Raw genomic sequence first — 8,502 nt, 5'->3', positions numbered from 1 at the left:
ATGTGCTGGGATATCAAGACTCCCCAAGATTTTTGGGGGGAGACTGTGCTTTGGAATACGACAGGGATTCTAAGAAGATGGAGTTGCCTAAGAGCAGAGCAGACTGCCTGAGGAGTAAGGAGGGAGGTAGAAGCCATGGAAGTTCATGCCCATGATTTTGCATCAGGACCTTGGTTCTAGCTAATACTCTTCATTGGGGCAACATGGGCAGCTCTGTGGTAAGAAGCAGTACTTCCTGACGAGGTCTGTCTATCGGTTTAAGACACTCAGAACGCTGTCCCCCACAATGTCTACAGCAATTCGGCCAAGCTGGCCAAGACCCCAGGAAGCACCAGGTGCTCCTGAGGACAGCATGCAGGGCGTGAACTGAGCACACAAACGGCTTGGCCTCAGCTCGCAGGGCAGCCTGCCGTCTCTGCTCCCAGAGCATACCTGGAAAGCCCCTGGGCACGAGCACCTTCCCAGGTTGCTGAAGCTGCTTGGTGTGCTTGGGCTCAAGACCAGGCTTTCCCAAGGCAACTCCACAACCTTGAACTCTCTTCTTCATGGGACTTTCTTATCTGTAAGACAGAGTGATGGCAGCCTCCCTCCCTGGCTTGTTATGAGGGTTTTGGATAGCAAATGTTGAACATCTAGCACTCAGCCAAAGTGCATAAATGAGAACTAATACTATTGTCATTTTAACTCAGTGGGGAGTGGAAAACAGGTTTGGGTTGGGATGCTGGTTTTGCCACTTACTGGCTATCCGATTGTGGGAAGTTTCCTTAGCCTGACTGAGCCTCACTATCCTTACTTTTAAGTTGAAGAAAGTACTACTCAACCTTCAGTGGTGTCGTAGGAATTAAATTTAACTTAAGAAAGGTGCCTAATTATGTGCCTGGCACAAATTAGTACCCAGTAAAAGTTATCTACTATCATTTTATAGATAAAAGCAGGCATGAAAATTGCAAATGTTGGGTGACATACGCTTAGCAAGTTTAGCAAACCCACTCAAATTGTTCTGCAGAAAGTAAATTCTCCTCTAAGACTGGCTGTCTTATTTCCCAGACTAGACATGCTCTGAGCCTGCAAGCAGCAGAGGCTGAGGCTTGCCCGGCACCTGGACAGCCTGTCTCTTTCTCCTCCACCAGATCCCCTGAGGAGAGTGAGGCAATAGGTCACTACTATTTAAACTGCAGCAGAATTGCCAGACCATGAGACTCCTGTCTCTCCCCACTCTGGACTGGCCCATCCCCAAGAAGAAAGGGAGCCAGGAGATGGAGGAGGTTATAAAACCATTTTTATATCCATCCTGTTTGTAAGTGATTTCACAGCAGGGGAGGAAAACCCAGAATCTTTCCCACATGGACTTTCGATGCGGGAGTTCGCTTTTGGTCAGGAAACCCCTCTGGGAAGAGTCAGATGGGTCTGTGCGTTCTCAGTGCTCTTCCCACAGCCTGCAAGCCCTGCAAGTCCATCAGTGTCTCCACAGGGGTTGTGTGAGTCCTGGGCACCCCTTTACACCTCAGCTTGGGAACAGGGTGGTTCTGCTCTGCCCCAGGCTGCTCTGGTCTCCAAATGGGCCAACTCTTTTCCATTTGAGGTGTAACCCACATGCGCTGGGGCTTCCCAGTCCTTCAGATCTCTCATGCCCTGTAAGAGCCCAAAGTCCTGCCCAGATTTTTTCTTTATTTTATTTTATTTTAAAGATGTGGGGTACAATTCAGGGTTAGGTATACAAATGTTCATTATGCACGTATCCTTGTTGATGAGGTGTGTCCCCCACCCCCCAGCAGATTCCCACTACTGCCAGTCCCAACCCCACCCTCCCCTGGCAACTTCCCACTACTGCCAATCCTTTTCTTATAGTATTTTGATAATTGTTTAAGGTCCACTTATAAGTGAGAATATATGATACTCAGTTCTTTATTTTTGTGATAGATCACTTAGTATTATAAATTCTGAGTCCATCCAGGTTGCTGCGGAGTTCATAATTTTGTCCTTCTTTATGGCTGCATAATATTCCATCATGTATATGTACCACATTTTTTTTTTATCCAGTCCTCTTTCGATGGGCAGCACGGTTGGCTCCATGTTTTTGTTATTATGAACAATGCTGCAATAAACATACATGTGCAGGTATCTTTTTCACAGAGTGATTTGAGTTCCTCCAGGTATATTCCCAGTAGGGGGATTGCAGGGTAGTATAGAAGATTGAATTTTAGATCTTTTAGAAATCGCCAAACTGTTTTCCACAGAGGTTGTATTAATTTACCCTCCCACCAACAGTGTAGAAGTGTTCCCTTTTCACTGTATCCTCTCCAGCATCTATTGTATTTTAAGATATTGATGATCGCCATCCTGACTGGAGTTAGGTGGTATCTCAGTGTGGTTTTAATTTGCATCTCTTTGTTGACTAGTGAGGCTGAGTGTTTTCTCATTATCTGTTAGCTGTTCGTATGTCTTCTTTTGAGAACTGTCTATTCATATCTTTTACCCACTTTCTAATGGGGCTGTTTGTTTTTTTTTCTTTTCAGCATGTTTGAGTTCCTTGTAGATCCCAGATGTTAGGCCTTAGTCAGATGTACACTTGGAAAATATTTTTTCCCAGTCTGTGCCTGCCCAGATTTTTGTGGATTCCTCGGTAGGACATGGATGGCTTACATTATATAGGTCTCTCCATTTTTATGCTTCTTAGGGCAGGAACTTCACACCCAGAATGATGTGTGAAGTATTTTTTGTGAGGATTTGTTTGTTGTGAAGAGCAGTCACAGGATGCTGAAAGAACAAGGAAAATCTTGTGACACTTCCGTTCTTAGAAGACAGCTCAGCCAGCCATGGGCAGGGGTGCGGACAGGTTCTCTGTTAAATATTTTTAGATATAAACTTTGCCTCTGGAAGGGGAAAGAAGTGGATGGTTGAGGAATAAGGAAACAGGCTGTTTCTCTTTTTAAGCTTTTGAATTTTGCACCACTTACACATATAACTATTATCCCCTATACACACACACATACACACACACACACATACACACACACCATATCCCACATATACTTATGATATCCCTTATGCCCTACTTTGTCTAAAATGTCCTAGCCCCTTCTCTCCGCCGAACCAATCCTTCAGGGCTAACTTCAAAATTTCTTCTCTTCCCAGTGACTCAAGCCTTCAACAGTTTCTTTGACCCACTCTGGAACCTGAAATATCTTTCAGCGAATTTTCTTACAGTTGGAATCCACCCACCACCTCCCTTCCAGAAAGACTCTATTTTCTGAGAGCAATCCCTGTCTCTAATCAGTTCCTCATGGGCACAGAGCTGAATGAATGAATGAGAGGGGAAGGCAGAACGCAACCATTTCTTAGGAAAAGTGCACAGTGAAAACCAAATGCCCTTTGGAACCTATATCAAGTAACTTTTATACTCCCAGAACCACCTGGAATTATTGAAGGAAGGAGCTGCTTGTTGAACCTGTTATCTGCCTCTCTTCAGTCCCATGAGAAAACCAGTAGGTCTTTTCCAGGGGATACATGTGGGATCAACCCTCAGAAAGAAGAACATATAACTTTGTGGATAATTGTGGGCTAGGTGTCTGAGACAAAGACTCTAACAACTTTTTTTTAAAGATTAAGCAGAAAACATCTAAGTGAATAGCCTTATTAAAATATTTCCTCTAAATACGAACAAAGATAGCAAGTGGGAGGAAAAGGCCAAGGTGAGGAGGCCCCAAGGAAAAAATTCTTCATTAAAAGAGCACCTTCCCTGAGATCACACATGGAACCCCTCCTCCCTTTTGGAAATGAAACCCAAAAAGAAGACAGCCCCTTCCCCCACTGAGCTCCTGGTAAGAAGAGAGGGGTGCGGAGGTCCATTGCCTAGACACTCTGGTGCTGACTCCCTTGGGTGTCAGGTGTGACAAATATCCTAGGGCTGGTGCTCCCTCAGTGTCCTGCTCACCTCAGGAAGCCCCAACACCAGAGATCCAGGCCAGCTGGCAGGAGCCCTCACAGGCAGCTGCCTAGACACAGAGACTCTGCCTCCAACCTTCCAGAAATGCATCTCCCAGGAGCTAGCATCCACACCCCACTGCAGATGCTGCCCAGGAACCAGCCACTCCTTTCCCCACCATCTCCCACAGCTCATAACCTCCCAGACCTGGGCACTGCTTTCCTGAAGGGTGGACATTGGCCTCAGTAGCCTAGAACAGAGACTTCATCACTTTTCATGTTCTGCCTACACAGCCTCCGTCCACTGTGTCTGGGCACCTTGAGGGCCGCAGACAGGCAGTCCTCCATCACTTCTGCCTGCCACGTGTGGCTCTGCCACTGCTCCCTCAGTCTCCCACTCACCTTGGGCTCCCATGTAACTAACTTCTCCAGAATGTACTTTCCCACACATGGATTCACGACAAATGAGGGCATGACCCCATATTATCTCATCATTGACTCCTGGAAACTGAGCTCCCCAACCTGGAACAGGCAGTGGTGCTTCCTGAATGTTTGGGCTCCTGATTCCTCCTGGAGCCCCGACCTTTAAGGCCCTAGCCTCAGAGTCATGTCCAGTGACTCTCAAGCTGCCATTTCCCGAGAATTTCTCTTATAGACTGGATCTGGACCCCTGGCACCTCACCCAGAGAGCGGAAGCATTGCTCCTTTCCTGGCCTGAGGCCTGCTCCAGGGCCCAGAATGATTCAACCTTGTATTTCTCACATTATACTAATTTCAACATCAGATGGGGTGTGGGACAGAATATGGTCTCCAGAGACTTATGCATCCCGATCCCAGAGCCCGAGAACTCATTGGGCTGTGTGGCAAATGCGAGTTCAGGTTTTAGACAGGATGAAGCTTGCCTGTGAGCTGACCCTGAGAAGGGAGAGCACCAGACTACCCAGGGCTCACTGAGGGCACAGCAGGTCCCCCAAAGTGGAGGAGGGAGGTGGAAGAGAGGGCCAGAACTGACACACGAGGGCAGAAGGATGCTGTACACTAGCTTTGCACATGGAGGGAGAGCCCCCAAGAAAGGGAACATGGGAGCCTCAGAGGTAGAGAATAGCTATGTGGCCTTCCCAACACCTCAGGGGCAGCCAGATGAGAGGCCATGTCAGATTCCAGCCGACAGTGCTATGAGGTAGTGTCCCCATGTTGTTTTAGGACACTGAGTTCGTGGTACTTTGCTGCAGCAGCAAATAGGAGCCTCATGTGTGGGGAATACCAGCAATTCAGTTCAAGCACTTTCTTCAGGAGAACCATCTTCTAGTTCTTCACCATTTGAATCTCACCCTGCAGCTGCCACACTCAGGCTTAGGATGTCTTCACCATTTATTCTAAGACAACTTGTTTTACTTCAGTGTCACTGAAGAATTTTTCCTGCTGACTTTCTCGTCTGCAAGGAATCTGTGCCAACATTAACCGAAGTGCCCATATCCAGAAACCCAAAAGGTGGTTCTTGTGGCCAGCCATCCCCAGTGGCAGTTTCCTTATTAGAACAACGCAGGTTTCCAGCTCCTCTCCTCTGGGCCTGCGACATGCACATCGCAGATACTTCTCCATGGCATCTCCCTGCATTCCCACCCCCTCTATCGGGGCTCAGACCAGCTCTGTCATGCATTGAATGACTGCCTTGTCCCAACTCTACTCCATTTTCAACACCACTGCCAGCAGGATCTTCCTAGAGTTTGACCATCCTCCTGTTGTGAGCACCAATGGCACCCATAACTCAGGGTGAAGTGCAGTGCTGTTGCACGGCCACCCGCTCTGCCTGGCTCATCCCCTGCCCACACCTCTGGCCTCACCTCTGGCCTCATTTCCAGCGTAGCCTCTGAGCTGTGAAATGGGCTGTGCAAAGCAGACTCCATGGTTTTGTGACTGTGATGAGTTGAACTGTGTCCCCCAAAATTCTATGTGGAAGTCCCAGCACCCAGTATCTGAATGTGGCGTTACTTAGAAATAGGGCCACTGCAGACGTAATGAGTTAAGATGAGGTCATCCTGGGGTAGGGTGGCCCCAACGTGGTGTGACTGGCATCCTTATGAAACGGGGAAAGGTGGACACACACACACGCATGCAGGGCTCTCGTCGAGGAAAGATGAGAGTTTCACGGCTACAAGCCCAGGAACCAACCAGCAGCAGCCAGGAGAGAACAGATGCTCCCTGGGACCCTTTGGAGGCAGCACAACCCTCCCCACACCTTAACATTGGACTTGGAGCCTTCAGAACTGTAAGCCAATAAATGGCCATTGTTCTAAGTTGCCTAGTTGGTGTGCTTTGTTATGGCAGCCCCAGGAAACTGAGATAGGGTCTCTTGAGTTTCTCATTGGCTATAATTCCCTCCAGCTTTTGCCACTGGTGCAACACGTCACTCTCTTTGTGAAAACGTGCAGACCAGAGCAGGACCTCGCATTTTCAGAGGTCCACAGCCCCCTGCCCTGTACACACCATCGCACTGCTTCTCAGCTTCATGAAAATTTGTTGCTAAGAAGAATTCATTGAAGGAGACAGATTAGTCAGCTTGCCCTCGGGGATTAGTCTCATTCTCCTCCTCAGAGATGGTGAGGAGGACTCAGGACCAGCTCCATATTTTCCAAACATTGAAATTTCCACCGAGAACAAAGCATGACTTTAACCTCTTTGCTTTGCTCCTGTTTCTTGCTTCCACGGTTTACCTCAATCCTCATGTTCTTTTAATTATAACCAAAATGAACTTGACTCCTCAGTCTCAGTTATTAAGAGATGAGACCAATTTGGCACATCTGTGTCCAAAAATAGCCTCGAGCCAGCATATGTGTGAGAACAAACCTCGCTGGGGGAGTAGCAAACCCAAGTGGCCGCCACCTCTTCCTGGCCAGCATGACCTTTTTTTTGTTTGGGATCCAGGAGGTCCACCCACAGGCAGATCCCACCACCTCTTGGGAGAGGTGCCAGAAACTGGGCACAAGGGCCCCCACTTTGGATAGGCAAGGCTGAAATGAAGGGCCAGGAAACGGGACTCTTGTCACACTTGCTTATGGGAACAAAAGCCCTGAGGACCCCATCGGTGAGGTTGATGCAGTGAAGGTCTGGCTTGGGCAGAGAAGGAAGAGAGGGAGAAAGGAAGACAAGCAGAACTGAGGTAGAGACCAGAAGAAAGATGGAGGGAAAGACAGCCATCAGCTGCCTGATCTGACGTCCTTTGGTCAGGCCTCAGAGATCTGTAGGATCTTCAGTCCAGTCCTTGTCAATCTGGGGTGGCTGGCTTTCCACGTAGGGTAAGGCTGTGCCATGAAGGTCAAGGCCGGCCCACCCCCAAATATCCTCACCACAAGCCTGACATTTGCCCCAACTTTCTTTAACCTTTCGATTTACCCTTTGTGCTGATGCAAACAATTGCATCTAAGACTTCTTGAATGTTTACATGTTCCAGGCACTGTTCTAAGTGCTCTGCATATATGAACTGATTTAATCTATAATAACCTTGAGCGATAGGTGTTGTTATTATCATTGACTCCATATACCAGATGAGGAAACTGAGGCACAAAGTGACAGAGTCACTTGCCCAGAGTCATAACGCTGGGCAGTGGTAAAGCTGGAATTTGGACCTAGCCTGGCTGGCTCCAGAGCCCACATGCTTTCCATTGCACTACACTAATTTCCAAATGAAAACCAGTGCATCAGGAAATTTACCACGGTGACTTCCTAAGCCATGTGCTGCTCCCTAATTGAGCATTTAGGCTGCGAGTCTATTTTGAAGATAATTAATGAGAACCATTTGGAAACTTGGCCTCTGAGCACCTCTCTGTCATCCTCCAGCTGGGTTCATGACAATTGCAGTCCACACCCTTGTGCCTGCCACATAGCCGGGAGTGAGGTTGGTGCAGTGGAGTCCACAGGTCACAATACTCAGCCTCACCACTGTACAACACGATGTGTAAGGGCAGTTCGTCTAACTGGCCAAGCTGGGACATCAGCTGCCATGACTTAATTTTTGGAAGCCAAATTGCAACATCAGATGATAGAAAAACTAGTCTGCTTGTCGTTTGAGTTTACTGATACTTTTCTCTCGGTAAAAATACTATCTAAGCTTCTAAAAATCAGTGGGATTACCAATAGTATTAATAACAAAACAACAGTAAAACTGTCACAAAAATAGTCTCCTCTTGGACAATTATTATGTGTAAGAGTCAATTTCTTTAGATCTGGAAATTACCTTCTTCATTTTGCAGTTGAGGACACCGAGATCCAGAAGGAATAAGGATTACGTGATTTACCCAGTCATACAATTAGATCAGTGTTTTTCAACCCTTGCTGTACAGTAAAGTCACTCCAGAAACTTCTTACTACGTGGATGCCAGGGACCCACTCCAGAACTGCTGGGTCAGGACCCCAGGTGGGCAGGGACTGGAGGGCAGGGCTGAGAGCCACTGGACTGGCTTTAACCAGAACCAGGAGCCAAGGGCCTGACCCCCAGTGCAATGCTTTCTCCCTACCCTCACCCCCACCTCCACCCCCGCCCCCGGTAGCCTACTTTCTTTTCTTTTCTTTTTTTTTTTT

Source organism: Carlito syrichta, unplaced genomic scaffold (genome assembly GCF_000164805.1).
Source record: "Carlito syrichta isolate Samal-C Ts95f unplaced genomic scaffold, Tarsius_syrichta-2.0.1 Scaffold301867, whole genome shotgun sequence".
In the NCBI taxonomy this organism is placed as follows: domain Eukaryota; kingdom Metazoa; phylum Chordata; class Mammalia; order Primates; family Tarsiidae; genus Carlito; species Carlito syrichta.
Note: the sequence above shows the minus strand (reverse complement) of the source record.